Here is a 19,986-nt window from a genome sequence, read left to right as displayed (position 1 = left end):
AACCTGCCGGGTGTCTAGGTTTGGCTGTGGTTCAGGAGGTCCTGTAATTATCCCCAAATTGCCATGCTGCTCGGGCTCCACGGCTCTGTCCATCTGAAGAAATGGTGACTTTTTAGCGTGATATAACCCTTCTGGTTGCATGTGAAATGTCATTTCATTTGAAGGTGGTTTTAGGAGGGCTCTGCAGTTCACCTGGAAGCCCCCTGTGCTCTCTGGATTATTGCTGAATGACTTCTCCCTCCCAGTTTTCTATTCCTCTTAAAAGAAAAAAAAAAACAAAAACCCAACGCTCTGTTTCCCTGTGGTGGGGTGAAGGCCATAGGAAGGGAATGACTCATCTCTGCCTTTGAGGAACCCACCTCTACTCCTTCCTTTGCTTCCACAAAGCTGTCCCTTGCACGGGAACACCGTGAACGAGTACAGAGGAATGGTTTAGCTGGTGGTTCCCAGCTTGCTGACCTGTGCATTGGCTGTAAGTATGAAACCATTGCAGGAATTGTCCATCTCCAAGAGCTGATGCTTCATTTCTTTAAAAAATTTAACTTTCAATGTGGTATACCCAATAAACAGAAAGTAATGCAGACAGTTAATTAAAATAGATAAAAATCCTGAATCTCAGATGTAGCAAGTGGCCTGGATTCTTTGATAAGGGTGAGCAACATCTGGCCTTATTATGAAATATCATTAAACAAAAATTTCTGAAACATAGTGGCTTTCTGATCCCCCTTCTCTCTATTGTTTACACCAGTTTTTTTTTCCTGTCATCCTTTATTTAGGCACCAAGAAGGCACTACCACCTCCTGGAAGCAGTATTGGTTTCACCTGCTGAACTAACTTAGTCCTGCCAGGGAGGCATTTAGGCTATTGCTTTTAAGTTAGCCACTGTACCCACGGTGCTCTGTCTGCGTTAAGGTATGGGATTTGTATGCTGGCTGGGTTGGATTTCATGATATGTCCTCTTTTATGCACCCACAGAGGTAGGTATAAGCAGGGTTATAAATGAGGATAATGTTGCCTTTATTTTTTTGAATTTTTTTTTCTTTTTTAAGGATGTTTTGCACCTGTAGTGCTGAATGGGTATTGGTGTTTGCTATTCCTTTTGTCACTTAAGAAATTTGGGTTCTTCTTATGTACAGTGAATAATTTTGCCAAATTCTTTTTTTATGTCTGTTGTAGTCCATTTCAGTGTGCGTAATACTTTCCTGATGTAGTTATCTGAACTGAAGTTGACTAAATGAAAACTCACCATGCTTTGCAAGTCACTTTTCCAGTATAAGCTCCTGTGAAATCCTATGAGAAGTAAACACCACATTTCATGCTTTTGACACTAGATGTGCTGTTCAATAGTTTAAATTAATATAAGTAATAATATTGCCAATCCAAGGCAATTTTTTTCCCTTTTGTGTCATATGTGCGTATAGGCAATCGGGAAAATGATTTGAAGTTCTGTTGGTTTGGGTATGTTTCCCCGGTGACTTTATTCATGCTTGGCTAGAACAAGACATCTTACCTTACGCTTCTCGGGTGTGAACTATGGATTAGATTTAGCAGTCTGATATTATTGTACAATAACTGGGGCCCAGAACCAATACATATTCTTTATATTCCTAATAAACCGGTTTATGCTAGTAAATATTAAGCTATTTCTGTCAGCTTTCTGGCTTTTCAAGCAAGTGCAAAAGTTGTGAATTTACGGTGGAGTAAAATCTGTTTCAGGAAGGGTAGTGCTCAAGGCACCTGTACCGTCTACAAAAGAATTTCTTTCTTAACTCCTTTGATTTAGCTTTATTCTGTACCAAAAGTCTGTACTATGAAGGTCAGAGATAGGAGTAGAGGGAAGAATGTTATCCTTTCCAGTTTCTTTGTAGTATCAGTGGGTCTGGGAAAACTTTGTAGCTCTGTGTCCACTTTGGGCATTTCTTTCCAAATTTCGTTTGGAAATGAGGGTATCTTGTAGCATCTTTTTCTGTACTTAATTTTTCTTAAAGAGTATCTCCTGATAGACATTCAACAAGATATGCAAGTATAGGCATTGATAGAAAAATCATCTTTATTTCCTGGCATTTATCAGGAGCACAGGGAAGCATTGTGGAAGCTTGTCCACCCTTTACGTAGCAAGGGCTAAGTATGGGCTTCGTATTCTGCACAACTGTTATGATCAACGCCAAAACACATAGGCCAGCTTTCTAGCAACCTAGAGATGAGAAACCAGTACATAAAAGCTAGCCTGGGTAGGTGGTCTGCCAGGTGGGTGTCTAACTGGTTGAACTGCTGAGCAAAAATCACAGCAGCTAACTGTTCAAGGTGTAACCAGCTGCTGATGGAGCCCGTGCAATTCTGCAAGTGTTGTCACTACCTCGATGGTGGCATCAGGTGCACGGAGGCTCTTCTCTGAGGTTCTCCACCCTTGTGGGCTTTCAAAAATCATCTGGTAGAGGTTCTGAGCATGGGGGATTTGGGAGATTTTTAGGGTTTTTTTGGAGTGAAGAAGTTATGCAAGGTGGACAGTGAGGAGCATGCATGTGCCTGTTCTTTAAAGGGGGAACTTAAACAGGAAAAAGAAAGTTGTCTTGAATTTTTGGCACGCTGGTGGAATGTAGAGGGCAAGATTAAATTCCCATAGTTTAGCTAAAAAAAATTAAATAATTATTTCATAGGAGTTATAGATTTTATATCATTTCTGCCAGGAGAGGGAAAGAAAAGGGTAATATCATAGGAGAAAGGTAGAAGGAGGAAGAGGCAGTAATGCTGTGGAGCCATCTTTCCTTTTACTTGCACTACTACAACTAGTCAGACTGATTATTAATGCTATGTTATAGCACTCTGGTCACATTGTTGTTTCTGTCCTCAAAACAAGACAGCTTGGTTTTTATTGATCTAAAGCATAGGAACACAAAGCCTGATGTTGTTTCTGCACATAATAAATTAACTAGCACTGTGTGTGTCCTATCATCCCTTAACTTTCATGTTATCTCAGTGTTTTCCTTCAAATTCTGCTTTAAAACAGTCCTTTTCCTACCTTTCTGAAATGTCTAGGGAAATTTAATAAAGGTTAAGTCAGTCACATGTGTACTACTGATGGCTCAGTACAGTTTACTGGCTCGCATCCAGCTGTCCATATCCCTCCCTTGTATTTTGAAATAGGGACTGAATTTTATGTTGCATTTCTATGGCACCCAACGTAATGGAGCACTAGCCCTTGTGCAAAGCCTTGGGCACCTTAGTCAGACAAATTCTTATCCATGAAATAGGAAAAGTATTCAAAATAACTCAATAGCTCTCTCTATTAACTATTACTATAACCACTATTTAAATGCATTAGGTGAATTCAGTGATGCAGTTTTGTTTTCAGTAGGTGAAGTTGAACAGTTTCTTTTTGGAAAAATAGATAAGGCAGTAGTGAAAGAGCTGGTATGACTTATTAAAATATGATGGTGGGTGAAGCTTTTTATGATACAATAGGGATGTTGGTATAATTAATAGGTTAGGAGTTGGAAAGCCAAGGTAAGTGTGAAGGGAAATACATAATTGAAACAACTTTTGAATCTGGCTGGCTATGGATAAACACTGAAATGCAAAGAAAAGCAGTTGTATAACAGCAGACTGTTGCTGAACTTTTCTTGTGAACTTTGCTTGTGTTAACTTAAGATGGGCCATCTCCTGCTGACTCCTCGTGGTGCACTGCTCTTTTCTGTGGTTCTGTCAGACTGAATGTTATTAGCAAAAAAAGGCATTTAAAAATGAAAATATTGCAAGTTGACAACAAAAGTGTGATGCTATTTTAGATTAACCTCCCCCTTCCCCTAACATTGGGTTAGTTCAGAAGTATCTGAATTGTTATTTCAGCCTATCTGTGGGCACTGGCAGACTTTTTTTATACGCTGTATGTCCTGCTTATATTTTGAAGGGTATTTTTAGAGCTGTGAAGGCCAGAAATATATATGTTGGGGTTTTTCTTTTCCTTTTTTTTTTTTTCCCTTTTTTCTTCTTTTAGAGTAAGCTGAGATTCAGGGGCACAAGATGGCAGCATAAGGAAAACTTGCTAACATCAGAAATAGCTGACTTGTCTAAACTGAAAAAAAAAGTGAGAGTCCTGGTTAAGTTTTTTAAATGATTTGGGCAGATTTAATAAGATTTAATAAAACTTCTTACTAAGACAATCTATCACATGATCATCTTAAAATCCCCTCCTTCTTTCAAAGCCTCAGTGAACTCATATCTTATAAAAATTTGCTTTCTTAACACAAACTTCTTCTTTAATAAACACTTTTGCTAGTTCCTCCCCCCCCCCCCCCCCCAGTTATTTATTTTCATCTGGAGTAAGATCAACAGGAGACTTAGACTTTATAAGGCACTTATCCAATAGCTTTTTTGTGATAAAATGTCCTCTGTATGCCCCTTTAGGAGGTACTTGTCAGGGCACAGTGCGCTGTTTCAAACAGAAAGCTAAGTTATAGCAAATTAAGTACGTCTATGCTGAATTTGGAATCCCAGTCTCTGACTTTTTTTCACTAGAAATTGCAGCTTTGATAGAGCCTTTGACTTTACTGGGTAAGAAATTGTAACTCTTTAGAACCCCAAATAAGAAATGTTCAACATGGGGTTCTTTTTAGCATTATACTGATTGTGTTACCACAGTGGGTATTAGAAAACCTTCAGTTGAGGTTTGTACCTTCATCTCCCCAGTGTACTCCTTTTGGTGTGTCTTTATGATTTGCATACTTCATAAGACAATTCCATGATATCTTTGATATTTGTTATGCTATGCTTTGGAGAAATGATGCTTTGTACAGTCGTTTAGCTTGAGAGTCTGTAGTCTAAGAGGTCTTTCTGGATATGCTAACATGTAGAAAAATGCTCTCTCTGTCAGCAAAATTACAAGGTGTTCTGCTTTTGTGGAAATTATTTTGCATCAGCTCTGCTTTCTAGAGCTCACCAACGAAGTCCCATTGATCACAGGGGAGCCTGAGATCTTTGGAAAGCATGTGCTGTTTCTCTGAGGTTTGCGACGTCAATCCATGCAGTTGTGGCAACAACGAGCAATGTGAAAACCAGACACAAAAGTTCTATATTTCCTTTGGTTTTACTACACAGCACCCCGTGACCATCTACAATGGCTCAAAAAATAAATACTGCGATGGCCAAAGAGACAGCTCTGTGCGTGGATGTCGGCTGCTAAAGGCCGCGGCCGTAATAATCTTGTTATAAGCCACTTGTGACACTGGAATTGTTGTTATTAGTTTGTACAGTGTGTTAGAGTTTTATCGAACATATCACAGGATAACAAAACTCTTTAGTATAAGCTCACACAAAACTCTCATTTTGCTTCATTTCTTTTGGCTTCCTAGCTATGATCTAAAATATAGTGCTTTGCTGCACATTTTCATGCCTCCAATATCTGTCTGCCAACTTGTTAAGCTGTGGTTTGTTGCACATAGAACATATTTAGGAATAAAAAACCTAACCAAAACAAAAAAGGTGATCCATATTCACATTCATTTATACAAGTACCTAAGTATTTCTAATGCCATCTTCTGAAGATGGAAGCTGTCCCATTGATTAAACAGGCTTGGGGCATACTTTAATTCATGTTGCCTTCTGGTTTGCCAACAAAAATATGTTAAAGAAATTCGCCATGTAGTAATGGAGAGCTTGAAAGGCAGTCAGATGCAGTTATCTATGTATTTTGCTATGAAATTCTAGACAGCTACATATACTTTCCACTGCCTGCACAGATGCAGGAGGATTGCACTGGTGTTTTGATGCACCACTGGGGCTTTTATTTATTGCCTTTTCCATAGCCCAAAGGGTGCTGCTTTTTCTGTTTAGGAAATAAGTTTGGGAAAACATTGTTGGCCTCTCCTGATTATACTGCAAGTCTTCTGATGTTTGGCATCTCTTAATTTCAGACCTATCCAATGAACATATATTTTCATTATGACTAATGTAAAACAGCAAGCTTCCAACCAAAATCTGGATATGAGACTTGAATGTATTTTAAAGGCTCAGAATTAAGAAAGAGGATCTAATTCAGGGATGCTGAGCTTTCTCACCCTTGATCCCTTTCTACTGTCTCTATGTGCATGTTTTTTTTTGGGGGGGAGCAAACAACAACAAAAAAAACCCAAAAGCAAACGTCACGGGGGAACTCCCTGTAATTTCTAGGCTCTACCCCATTGCATGCCGACCAGCAGCCCTGGCTGCATGCAGCGACTCACATTTCAAAGAAATGGAGCATACAGGCTCAGCTGAATACACTGATTCCGAACAGACTTTGATTAAAAGAATGGCTGAGTTTGAACAGCCTCGGTACGTTACGATCTACGTGCACAAACTGCAATAAAATGATCCAGGTGCACCCGTAGTTCGTGTAGAAGTCTTACACCCACCTGCGATCAGGTGGTTGTCACCTTGCAGCAACATTTGTCCCCTTCTCTCTTTTTGGATCGCTTTTATGGACCTAGAGTTCTCGGTTCCCCTTTGTAGTTGCAGAGGTAATCAGGAAAAACAATTTCCCCAGCATCCTTCACTCTGCTCCTTGCCGTATAAGGTCAGGAGCGCGTCACAATCCCAGATGTAACTTCAGAGGTGAAGAGAGGCATCTTGTTCTTTACCGAGCAGGTCACTACCATCCCCTTCCTTCTCACCTGCCACTTAGACCTGTTAAAATGAGAAGCTGCTGACAATGTTCTTTAGATGTAATCTAGAATACTGTGGGTATCTGCTCATGTTTATAGAAGATATGTATAGCAAAGCTTTTTTTTTTTTTTTTTTTTTAACTAAGCATATACCACCCCACATTTTTTCTGATTTTCTTTTTTTCGTTTTCTTCTCAAGTTTGAGGCATAAACAGGGCACTACCTATGGATTTAGTTGGGTATCAGCAGCACAGCCAGTGAAAGAGCTGTGACAGTGATGAGAATGTACACAGATCAGAGATGAGACTATGCAGTTATCTGTGTCAATTAGTATTTACACTTCATATACATCCAGTTTTTCTTTACATATGTCTCCAAAAAATAAGTGTGCGCATCTGTGTGTATACACATATACAAATAATACCGCTCCAGATCTAAAAGCTTAAATTTTTCGAAGTTCAGGGAAGGCTGAGCTGTTGTCAGTAGTTCACTAAAACCTGAACCAAGCTGAGTACAGTGCAGAACTTGGTGTGGTTCGGATGATGCAAGGAATTAATTCATTTCCATGCTGATCTACGTTTCTCGTGTTGAGAAACCTTGACGTTTTGCTATGTTTGGTACAGCTAAAGGTAGGCAGTGCCTGAATTTCAGGGAGATCTGTTTTCATAGGAGTGACTTTCCAGCTAACTTGACTGACCTGAAGGAGCTTATCTTTAGCAAAACTGCACCAGACGTGTTTTTTTTGTATTTGTTCCTTTTAAGACCTATACAGCAAAAAGTAACTTTGGTCTACCAAGCTGTATCTTCAGCATGATGTAAAACACAGACACAGATGTAGCATATGATGGAATCATGGAATTTTTAATTTTTTGTGATGTATTTTCTATTTTAAACTTTTTTTACATTCCTTGTATCACTCCTCCATTCCTTTCACACTAGATGTTAGTTTTTACTTGTGGTACACAGCCACAGTTTCTTGAATTCAAGTTGGACAATCATCCAAAGTTTAGGGTCTTACTCAAATACACACCTATTCTACTAGAGAGGGTGGTTTGGACATGGAATAAAAGACTTGCCCAAATTTCTCAGTAGTTCTTTATAACAGTTACCCTCAAAACATTAGAACAGACCTTCTTTTGAAATACCTTTAATTCATTTTTACCATTATTATTCCCAGTTTCATTGTGTCACGAAATGTACCTTGATCGCAAATCCTTTAAATATAAACAAGGGAAAGGCTTACAACTTAAATACTTTCTTAATCAAGCATTTTTTTTAATGTTCAATAGATTATTGAATGCTTTGGTAGCTCTTTTAGCTGATATAGAAGAATTTGTATCTTTGTGCAAATGAAAAGAGCTGCTGCCAGCAATGAATTACAGCTGAACTAATGTTAGGGAAAAAAACATCCCTATGGCTTTGGTTTATTCCTGTCTACTGCCAGAGGGAGTTATGCCTCTCTGTACCTTCTCTGATTTTCTGGGTGAATGAAACACTCTGCAATATGTGAACTTTCAGCTGGGGTTGGCAATGCATTCTTCTTTTTTTTTAAATGAAGAATGGTACCCCACTTACACTGCAGAAATTACGAATATTAACGTGACATACTGAATTATGTGCTGTGGTGTTTCGTCACATGAACTAAACCCCAGCATGTCTGGTATCAGTTTAATGAGCATTAGTCCTGTTGGTACCTGAGGCTGCATCTATATCTTTGGCATATTCAGATTCATTTGGGTTTCTCTGGTTCTTCAGGTGAGAGACGTGGTTGCTGCTGTTCGAGCGATGTGTTTCAACCACCTCCAAAACCTGGTGCTCCAAAGCTCTGGGTGTGCGATGAGCTAGAAACGTGGTTGTTGAACACGCTCAGTAGGGATGGAGGGCAGAGAAGAGTTTACGGGTCTCAAGGAGGCAAATGCTGTTGTTTCTTTGGGGGCTCCCTGTTGGAGGAGTTAATTAAGAAAGGCAGAAATACCTCCTTCTGTTCACAGCTCTGTTGAATGGAGGCTTAGTAAAATCCTGCTCGGTCTGTGGAGACCGAACTCCCGAGTCTCACTTAGTGTAAATAATGACTTCAGTGCAGCTAGACCGGTGCTTACCCATTTAAGTAGACAGCTGTGTTGGTCCAGCTTTTTATTATTGTTTTAGTGTACCTAAAATATACGGGCACCATGACTATAGGTTGTAGCCAGTAATTTCCTCCTGTGCGCGTGGATGAGTGGTCATGGCGTGCGTTCAACTTCACCCCGTGGTCTCCGACAGAATAGGTGGAAGATGCTCCTCAGTACAATAGTCTCTTGGAAATGCACCATCATTAGGAGAACTGCTTTTTTTGGAAAATGGCAAAATAGTAATCTCATCATGTAATTGACAACACCTTTAACTGGTAAGTTAATTGTAATTCGTCTTCAAGGTTCAGAGAGTAATGCATTGTTAAAGACATGCATGTGTTTATCAGCGTCTATTGTCTTAGCAGCTAATTACCTCAGAGGTTAACTCCAGATTTCATGTTAAAATTTGTATGTAAAATAAATCTGAAATTTGAACAGGAGTTAGTTGATGGATATATTTCAATTTAAAACTGAAGACTGAAAGTCTTTTCCTTACAGTGACTAAATGTACTGTCTGCTCACAAAATCTGCATAGCAAGTTCCCTTGCCACACATTTCAGTGAAAAGCAGAGTGGGGTTTTTGTCGTTTTTTTTTTTTTTCAAAGGGAAAAAAAAAAAGAGCTCTTTTAGACTCTTTCCAGTTGATGCTCCATGTTGTGACATGTCATGTAAAACTGCATCTGTTATGTTGAAATAAGAACATAAGAGAGACACTTTGACATGACGAATCACAACACAACTTAACAGCAGGAACATTTAAAACTCAACACGGTTTCGTTGTCAGTAACCTCAGCCCTGATAGAGATGAGGTATTTAGTTGAGCTTCCAGCTTCACTGAATCTGTGTTTCTTCCCTAATGAATTTTCCTTGTAACGTCAGGCCCAATCCAGCCATTCTCATAGGCAGAAACTCCTGGTAACTTTTAAATGTTGAAGCCAAGGAAAGTTTTGCCTGAGTGAAGACCTCAGGATCAGGCCCAGGAGTTTTTACCGCCTGTGAAGTATAAAATAGACTCAGATTAAGCTAGCAGACTTGTTATTTGACAGTTTATAAAATATTTTAGTATCTTTTTGGCAGTAGCAGTTTGAATGTTGGCAAATGTACACATTGCTTGCAGTTACAAAACCTTGTAATGAGTATTTTCCACTGTAATAGCAGTGAGTTGAAATTTGGATAAACCACTTAGACTTGTGAACTCTGACATGCATGGTAACTATGTCTTTGCAAAAGAATTTTGTCAAGTATTGGAGCTCCTACTAATAGCACATCCATCTTTCTGCACACTATAAATCTTAAGAAAATTTCTATTACTCTGCAATTTGTCTGGCTTATGCTATTTATTAGCCATTTTATTCTGCTGCTTTAAGAAGTAATGTGATGTTCATTTTATTGCTGGTTCAATAAATTGTTAATTATAATGCAGTGATTGCTGCTGACGTGATTTAAAAGCCACATTAGCACTATAGCATTAAGTTTTAACTATTTTACCCTTCAATTCCCTGTTTATACAACAGTAAAAGGAAAATAGCCTTAGACTAATTTAAAAAATGAAGGTACTTGTATCTATTGATCACATGATATACTAGAAACTTTTGTTGTTTTTTTTAAAAAGGTTACATTCAGGTCTGAAAAAGAAAGAAAATGCATCAACCGAGTGTGGTCTTACTGTTCAGCAAAAAGTGTTCTTAAAGCAAGATTAACCCCAAAGTTAAATTAAAAGAATTACTTAGTTAAATTAGGACAATTGGCATAATATATTAAAGGAACAAAATACCCAGATAAATCATAATCATTTTATAGTTATGCATAGCTTCTGGTGCCCATTTTGTTTAATAATGGAGCATAAGGGAGGCTGAGATTGGAAAGCATACCTATTTTCTCCAAGAATATCGTAAATGGGATTGGGAGAAATCTCCATTTTGCTGATTTAAAGTCAAATCTAATTGCAAGTATAATGATATATCCTTGGCTGAGCACTTAGAGGCACTAGAACTGACTCTGTACCACAAACCACACACAAGTATTGTGGAAGATGGAGAACCATGGAAATACTGAGCCTAGAGTGAATAGGCACACTTACTGCCCGTTGGAAACATGTATTAGTGTTAGTGCAGTACCCCCAGACACACAGACTGTTGGTGAAAATATCTACCTTTTTTAGTTAAATCAGGTGATTTTATTTTTTTTTTCTTAGTTGAGCAAACTATACTCATAGAAAAATAGGGAAAAAACAGAACAACTGTGGAAACTGGTATAGAAAGCTGTTATATTTGCACATACACACACATATACATTTTTAATATACATAAAAATAAGCATAAATGGAATTAATGGATCTGAATGTTGCTGTAATGTTCCTGTGCTTTTGCAGCTCCACAAACACACCACCACCAAAACTAATGTGCAGCTCTCAAACACTGGAAGCTAGAAGTCATTCATTCAAACAAAGCCATTTAAATACATAGAAAAATGTAAATTTTAACTGCCTGTTCCCATATAAATTTGCTGACCCTGCCATAGAGCCATTCCTTCCCGTAGGGGATGCTTGCAATCACGTCCTGTCAGATGGTCAGACTTTCAGGCTACAGCATCTCTGGTGGTGTTAAAGCATTATGTGATCCTTGGTACTCAGATAAGGACAGGTTTAATATGTAATTAATAATACAAGGAAGAAAAAAATAGTAAGATGTGGTTATGAAAAGCTGCCTGGGCTGAGATTCCCAGCTCATCCCTCCTCTGGCCTTTATTGTGAGCTGCTATGATCTGGTGATAGACAAACCAAAAAAATCACGACAAAAAGGCTTTCCTGCTAGTTAGAGATTTGTTGAAAGAAATTAAACACCTAAACCCTTTAGAGAGTCCTAGGAGAGAGAAATCTTACCTTTAGGTGTCTAATTGCATTTAAAAATCTGCCTGGAAGGAACCTTCCTACCCCTTGACTAAGTCAGAAATAGTTATTAGCTTGATGACACCTGTTTTCAAAGGTGGACTCCTTTGAAACCGAAAGTGGTTTTCTTGTAAGAAAAGAACTTAAATTATCTTCTTGAAGAAGGGTCTTTTCCCAAGAGGGAATAGTTTCTGCCAGGATAGTGTATTTAAAAAAACCCAAACAGGACAAAAACAGTGAAAAAGAAAGCGAGCCAAACCAGCAGCCCACCCCACACTTGAATTTTGATAAATCCTAACTTATTTTATTTAATCATCCCTCATGTGACTTGTATATAAGAAACTGGTTGAACTGCTTTCAAATAAGGATGAGTCTTGGCACTGGTCATGGTAAAAATTACAGATATACGGAAAAGTTTGACAGCCAGCTAGCTCCAAGATTTCAGACTTTGGGAGCAAAGATCTGAGCTAAGGGACTGATAAAGCTTACTGAGCTGTCATAATATACTTAAAATCCTATACTTGACTTAGTACTGCATGACATTTCAATACAAGAAATTAGGATATAAAAAATTAGTGTAGCCCATACTAAACAGATTTAAAACTGGTAAACTAATTGCAAAAAGTAATTGGGATGTTTTTAGCAGCGTCTCATAGGGATCTAGTCCCGGCCTAACGCGTTTCCACGATATGAGTAATGATCTGGAAAAAACCCTTTCCTCTTAAAGCTTGCGGATCACACAAGAATTAGAGGAGTGATAAATAAAGAAAGGGAAGAGTCATTTATATAATAATCTAGACTATTTTGGAAGACGGAGCCTTGTTATCAGACAGAGCGTCAAAGCTGACTCTGTGCTCCGTCAGAAAACACTGACAAACCAGGGGGAAGGTGGTAGTGCTACAAAACCAAGACAAAATCAGGCTCTGAACCTTTCCCATGGAGCAAGAATTTGCCTGTCTCGGTTTTGTAGGATGGCGAGAGACTCTGGCCGGGGACAGCAGCGTGGCCGCTGCTCTGGAGCGGCGGATGGGGGATGCTGGGGGACGTTGCGCTAACGCCGCGCTGGTCCACGTCCTCGGCATCTCCTCGGCTGGCTGAAGAGCCCTGGCAGCCTGCCGGGTGGGGTTTTTTTACGCTTCAAGCTGGTTTGCGTTAAAGCCTTGTTTAAAACCCCCACGTTTGCAAAGGCTGGTTTGAATTTGTTTGAAGAATTCAGATCAGTTCTAGCTCTACCAGAGGCAAATATGAGATTGCGGGGAGGGAGGCAGTGTGGCGAGTATGAGGCTTACTCCCAGCCTGGAATTAACACCTTCCCCGCCTTCCCCCAGTTAATTAATGCCATGTTACACGAGTGAGTAGGTAACTGGGAGATAGCACATCATCCCTGTGATCACTCCCCAAAACCCCATCGAGCCCTGTGGTCTGAATTTGCAAGGTGGCAAATTCTCTGTGTTTGCAGAGAGCGAGCTGCTAACGGGATTCCTAAAACGTGATTAATGGTAAGAGAGATGGTCTGCTAAAAGCACCAAGACTGTAGGAAACATAGTATACCTAAGAGCTAAGGGGTAAATCAGATCTATCCCCATGTTTAGGGCTTCTCTACATTATTTATTCCTAAATAAAGGAGAGCAGGCAAGCCTGAACTCATGAAACTCCGGGAATGCATCGCTCAGTCATCTGCATAAATAGCGTTGCCCAGCACAGAAAGCTGAACAGCCTGTAATGGAGGGTATAAAAGAAATGGTTAAATAGGTAGAGTGAAAAGCAAACCACATAAGTTTACTGAAAACATCAGTTTCTTGTGTGTAGGAAACTCTGTCAGGAGAGTAAGGGGAGCGGGGCATAAGTTGATAAAGCCAACACGACGTGCGTCTGCCGTAGCTTTTGAAAAGTGTTCAAACTGTGACTTTGGAAATGCCAATTTACTGTTGGCTCTAAATAGTGTGTATAAAGTTATCCACAAAGCCATAAGAGAAAAAGAAACTTCTAATGAACTGTGAAACCAGATGCTTTATGCTGGAGAAGCACATTCTGCAGTCTGCATATTATTATTTTGTTTTGGGGAATGCTGCAGTGTGCTAGGTAATTTCAATTATAGATGCAGGCGTAGTTTGTACCCCAAAGAGTTTATGCTGGGAGGAATATTCCTATTCGTGGTTGGGGGGCGAGGTGGGTATACATTCAACAGAAACAGATTTATGAAAAATAAGTGTATTTTTCAGTCTGGAACAGCAGTTTCATTTAGAAACCACATATTGGGTATTTTTGCATGCTAACAGTCAGCCCCTATCTATGAGAAAGGACGTGAGTCTGTACAGATGCTGTAAAGGGTTTGGGCACAAACAGGGTTTGGATGAGAGCTGTAAGAAAGTGTCTGCATGGCCAGCCCAGATACCCTAAAAACTTGCTGGGCTGGACTTGACATCAGGGTCTCTTGTTCCCCAGAAATGTTCGGGACAAATAATATGCCTACGTGATCTGGCTGCAGTAGTCATTATTACGAGAGGTTGAAGTAAAGCAATAGTGACAGCCAATGAGGTAATAAGTTCTGTACACAAGTATGAAGTAAATTTTGCTCATGAGAAACATTTTGATCCTTTAAAATTTTGAGCAAAAAGAGGAGAATGTAAAAAAAAATATGTTTGTCTTTAGTATATATGATTGAAGTACCGTTGCACCATAACTGAAATTTCTTGTGGGTTCCTGGAATTAGTTATGACCCAATCACACCTCTAAAATAATATAACAAATAAGGAAAACCAATTTTATGCTGAATTTATTGATGAGCTGACAGAATAGTGAAAACCTGAAGTTGAGATACATCATGAATTATAAAAAGGGCTACATGTATTTGAATTATCTACACAGAGTAGAAAAAGTGAGATACAGAAATATGTTCTGATTAATAAGACAAAGGGAAATGGTGCAAAACAGATACATGGCATTCCATTTTGCTTTATGATTATGTATGATGTCATTATAAAACACTGGGATTTTTGTATTAGGTGATTAGAGACCAAATTATCAGCTCTACTTTTTCTAAACTTCATCTTAATCTATATAATTTTAAATACAATGGGTAGTAGGCTCCAACAAGCAGTTCCTGAAGCAAATGCTGCAATCGGGAGTAACAGTACAAAGAGGAATTTAAAAACAAACAAACAAACAAAAAACCTGAGACACTTTTCTGATTTATACATCAGATTCTGACTTTTTAATAGTCACTTCTGATGCATAACTTCTACTGTAGACCATGTTACAAAGAATAGGAGAAATACATTGTCTCACTTTATTGCTTATGTTCCAATAGATTGGAGCATAAGCAGTAGCAAGCTAGTTTAAGGAAGGATGAGGTAGGTACGAAGAAGGAGACAGATTATGTGGTATGTGGAAATAACAGAGGAAATCTAAATATAATGGCCTCTATAGACAAAAGCCAATTTTAAAAAAAATTATTATTATTTTTATATGGGTGGAAAAAACTAGGAAGGAAACAATGTTCAGCACTGACTGCAAAATGGAATGTGTTAGGCAAGCAGAAAAAAAGCTGAAAGTGAGACAGGCTTTGAAAAGCCTAGAAAGGAAGGATGGAGAGCTTGATTTGAAGTAGTTCCAGCTGAAGGAGGTCTGTGTGGCTACGACTGCATCATTAAAGTGCCATTAATTGTGCTTGATGCCAACACTTTGGGTGGATCGGAGGAACGCAGACTGAGAATTCACACAGGCAAGAGGGACAAGGTTAAAGAAATGATGATAGGAGGTTTTGAAAGCTCCATGACTATTTTTGATTTTGCTGCAGCAGGAATATTTGCTTTCTTTGCTGTACTTGAGTACTGGGCACTTCTATTTCTGGAAATGCCCCAAGAACGTCATTCAAACTATTTCAAAACTCAGGAAAATTTTCTGAGTAGTTTTCAGTTTGCACTGCAGTTTCACTTGTCTCTTATTTCCGAGACTGGTTTAGCCATCTCTGATGAAAAGCAATAGATCCTGTAGATAAATTCACATGTAATCTTTATGGAAATGAATAGTTGTTTGTCCATTGACCAAAACTACTTTGTCTTCATCTTTGCATCTTCATTTTAATCTTCAGTTTAAATTAGGTCAAGGGTAATGTTCCTTAGCAAGATTTTTTTTCTTTTTCTTTTTTTTTTTTTACCAGCATTATCTGAAAAATCAGAGGAGGGAAAGTCTACTCTTCAGCATTGAGATGTCTGATGCCAGTTTGATTTTGTATTTGAGTGCTTTTAGCAAGTGTCACTTACTCATTCCATTCAGGTTTTATCCATTTTTTAATTTGTCTTTTGTGTGACACATTGAAAAATGCTTATATTAACGTGTGTGCTATTTGCTAAATGAAATATATACATAAAAAGAAATCACTATTTTGCTTTACTGAAGACTGTACCTGTTTTAAAACACTTAGTGAATTCTTAGATGCCTAAAGTTTCAGAAAACAGTATGACAACCAGGAATATTGAATGTGTTTCATTTACAAGTTAAGTAAGAATACAATAATATTCTCACTTTAGCCACGGTAAAAACAAGGTATGAATTAACAATACAAGTAGAGAGGGAAGAGCACAGATATACGAAATATAGCTGGGAGGCAGGATCAACTCTACCTAAATCATTCATGACAGATACTTGTCTAACTTGCTCTTTAAATCTTCAGTGATGGAGTTTCCACAATCTGTATAGGCTCTTTTTGCTAATGTCTAATCAAAATCTCCTTCTCAGCAGTTCAAGCCTGTTACTAGTTATTCTGTTTGAAGTGGACACACCGAGCAATTCCACTGCAGCTACCAACCATCTATGTACAAACGTACCACTGCTTATTCTTCCCTTTAGGTTAAACCATCTCGGTTATTATCGTTTTTATACAGATCATGTTTTCCAGGCCAACCAGCCTTTTGTTTCTTATCTCAAGAGTTAAGGGAAGAATTGCTAGATGAACAATTACATAAAAATGAGTGGTGCTTAAGCCAGGTAAATATTCAAGCCACAAACAATCAAATATAATAATTAGAAATGAGTGCAGATATTTGGGGTTTGTTTCTGTGGGTGTGTGTGGGTTTTTTTATTAGACTTTGCCCTGAATATATGTGGTCCAATATCATACCCCACTCTGTCCTTTGGTTATGTGGGATGGGGATGGACGGTTTTGAAACTGGGGACAGTCTTTTACCCTTAAACCTGTTGATTCTATCAACAAACTCAATGCTGAATCAGGTGGCATTCGAAACACCTCTCTGAAAGCATTTTGAAACAACTATTTTTAATATAAACTGGTTTTGCAGAAGGCAAAAGGGCCTTCACAGCAGAGCTGGAAGAGCAGGGTGCAGGGCATTTGTCCTCTGTCTCTTGCTTTCCCCTCTCCTGTCACTTTGTGTAGGAAACCATCACTAGTGGCTGAGACCCATGTCCTAAAGGCTATGGAGGACCATAATTTTTAGGATCTGACAACTTTGTTTAAAAAAGAAAGCAGAGAAGTTCAAGGCAGAAAATTTGATTTGCACTTTCATATATATGACACAGACTATGAACTTAAAAAAAACCCAAACAACAGACTTACCAAATTTTTGCATGCTTAAGGAAAATTAATGGTTGTATATTCTTTAACACATATTAATCCCAGAAAAATTAATTTGTGAAGGAGAGAAAAAAATACCTCATGTACATTTCCAGTGATAGAAAGAAAATAAAGTCCATTCATTTTTGTGTTCATATAACGCACACACATATTTAAGTTACCAGACAAGCACTTAGCTATTGAGATGACCTTTGAGATATTTGCTAAGTGATTGTATTTAAAATAGAGTTTTGTTTTGTTTTTCTTTTCAAAGTTCCCTGTTCCATTCACCATCTATTTTTGGCCATTATTTTTGTATTTAAATTTAGGGTTTGCTATTTTTATTGAATCTAATAGTTGTATTGCTGCCTCTTGTACCAAAAGAGTGGGCTTCTACGACTGGTAGTGTCCCATTTTGGAAAATCCTGAGCAATTAGCAGCATTGCCTTTACCAAAAGTGCATGTTGGAAACTGGAAAGTTATTTTATTTTATTTTGCGAACTTTAGCTTTCTGTCTCTCAAGAAATGTGCTATTTGAGTGAGGAAACCCAGCTTCTGGGGCACAAAGGCCCTGCAGCACACTCCCAGGCTGGCAGGGAGTGGAGTTTGACTTTCCAACCGTGGGCAAATTCATCTCCTGATGCAAGAGGATGGTCTCCCCGCTCCACAGTCAACACAGCTTAAAACTGCGTCCTCAAAAATCTGTTTACTCATCACTTTAGTCTTCCTTGAGCATGCCTAAGTAAAAAATAGATTATCCCCCAGGATAGGATTTGCCTTATCTGACTTCTGGTGTTTGCAACGCAGACTTCTACAGCCGAGCTAATCGCCCAACTGCCCTCTGAGTCAGGGAAAGAAATGGGCACTCCCCGAGCATGCTTCCCATCAGCTTTTGCTGAGATTTCCTTTTATACTCCCAGCTATGGTTACGAAATGAGGAGATAAGTCTGGGTTTTTGTTTGCTTGTTTTAAAGCAGATTTGCAGACAGGAGCTGACCTGGTCTGGTTCATCTGACTTGATCAATGTATGAACCTGAATGTTGATGTTGAACGTATAAGCGGAACAAAAATTTGGAGCAACATTGTCTTGATCCAGGGGTCAACGGCTGCATGTCGGAGTTTTCCCACAAAAACCCAAGTGCAATATTCCATTTCCTATCTCCTTGTACATAACAGGCAGCTTTCAACCACAAATGTTGCTGGAATGTGTCAATAAGCAAAGTTTAACAAAGTTCCTATTGCAGATATAATTTCTGATAGGGTGCAAAAAGGGCTTTGCCTTAGGAAGAGCAACGACAAACTCAGGCTGAAGCTAAAGGAACTACCCTCTTGCAGTGCAAAAACTATTTGGACGTAATGTGGTCCTCTGTTCTGCTCTTGGGGACACTATTGCAGGTAGTGAATGGGATGAATCCCCTTGCCACTGCAGGCACATCGCCCTCTTATTTCAGTGCTATCGCCTTCAGGAGAGTCGGGTTTATGAGTTTATTCCCAGTTGATAAAATATTTTGTTATTGTTGTTAAAATGCAATTACTTCAGTTGGGTGGTAAAAATGGAGCAAAAAATATTACAGGCAAAAATGCCTATGTAGTGCTTGTCAAAGTGTCAGTGACCCTCAAAGGTTTGTCCATTTATCGTAAATGGCTTTGTTAATACGTATCATCCCCAACACTTAGACCTGCGTTTGCTTTAATGCTTTATTCAAAACCGTAGCACAACAACGACGACAACAGGGCATAAATACTTTATAAGCCATCTATTGTCATCTATTTATCATTTATAACACGCAGAAAAAGCATTATAAAACATTTATTATGCATTTGTAGGTAGCGTTTTGTCACTGGCGCCGCGCATTCGGGATGTGGCGCTCCTCTCCGCCTCGCTGGCAGGTAACCTGCCTGCTGCGGAGGGACCGGAGGAAGAGGAGGAGGGAGAAGACGACGAACCCAACCGCGACAGCGCGGCATCACGGAGGGGAGAAGGAGGAGGAGAGGGGGGGAGCCGGGTTCGTCTTCAAACGCGTTGTAGACAGGAGGAAAGGTCCGCGCGAGGGACGAGATAAAAGATTTAGGAGTGTTTTTTAGCACGACGCGCACGTTCGTTTTGAACGCCGGTTGTGGAGCAATCCTGCTCTTGTTGCGGGATGCTGGCGCAGCGCTCCCGCTTGGGCAGCGGCCGCCGGGCTTTGCTCTGGCTGTGCGTAGGGCACCGCTGTCGCAGAAATGCACCCGGCAGCTTCGGGAAGCAAAATTCAGGTGCTGTTTGGTCAGGAGAGACAAATAACATTTGACTGCTTTTTCTTATTTGCATTGCAGCTGTTTCTTATTCCCCGTGTGAGACGTGGTACCAAAGCACTCCTCTTCTCCAGAGGAAAAATCCCTGCTATTATAATTTTTTCATTACAGCTTAAACATTTTCAGTTTTAAAAGAAGAAGGGAAAAAAAAAAAAAAGATAATTTGCTTGATCTGATTTCTGATGCATTTTGTTCAGTGTTATGTAGCCACATTTTTCTGTAGGAAATTTGATACATTACTTTAAGTTAACTACATACAAGAGAATACTAAATAAATTCACTTTATGTGCTTCCCTAATTAGTTTTCAGTCATGTAATTCTCTTCAATATAGAGTTGAGAAATCCCCAAGTCTACCTTGATGTAGTTAGTGTCACATACACTGATCATGTGAAATTGAATTTGAATTTACTACTAATATTTAAACACGAAAGCTGACTTGAACCATATTTCCCCCTTGGATATAGATGTCACTGCTCTCTGTA

The 19,986-nt window shown here is 39.1% G+C and overlaps 1 long non-coding RNA gene across 1 annotated transcript in view; it reads left to right on the top strand.

The window, feature by feature from the left end:
• The first annotated feature begins 231 nt into the window (after nt 1-231).
• LOC142031480 (uncharacterized) overlaps nt 232-19,986 on the top strand; it is a 53,676-nt gene continuing 33,921 nt past the window's right edge. The window contains exons 1-2 of the long non-coding RNA XR_012650540.1: nt 232-472; nt 777-912. This is a non-coding gene — a long non-coding RNA (uncharacterized LOC142031480). The remainder of the gene's footprint in view (nt 473-776; nt 913-19,986) is intronic.

The sequence above is a fragment of the Buteo buteo genome, chromosome 5 (assembly GCF_964188355.1).
Source record: "Buteo buteo chromosome 5, bButBut1.hap1.1, whole genome shotgun sequence".
NCBI classification, from domain to species: Eukaryota; Metazoa; Chordata; class Aves; order Accipitriformes; family Accipitridae; genus Buteo; species Buteo buteo.
Note: the sequence above shows the minus strand (reverse complement) of the source record. Positions and strands in the feature narration are given on the sequence as shown.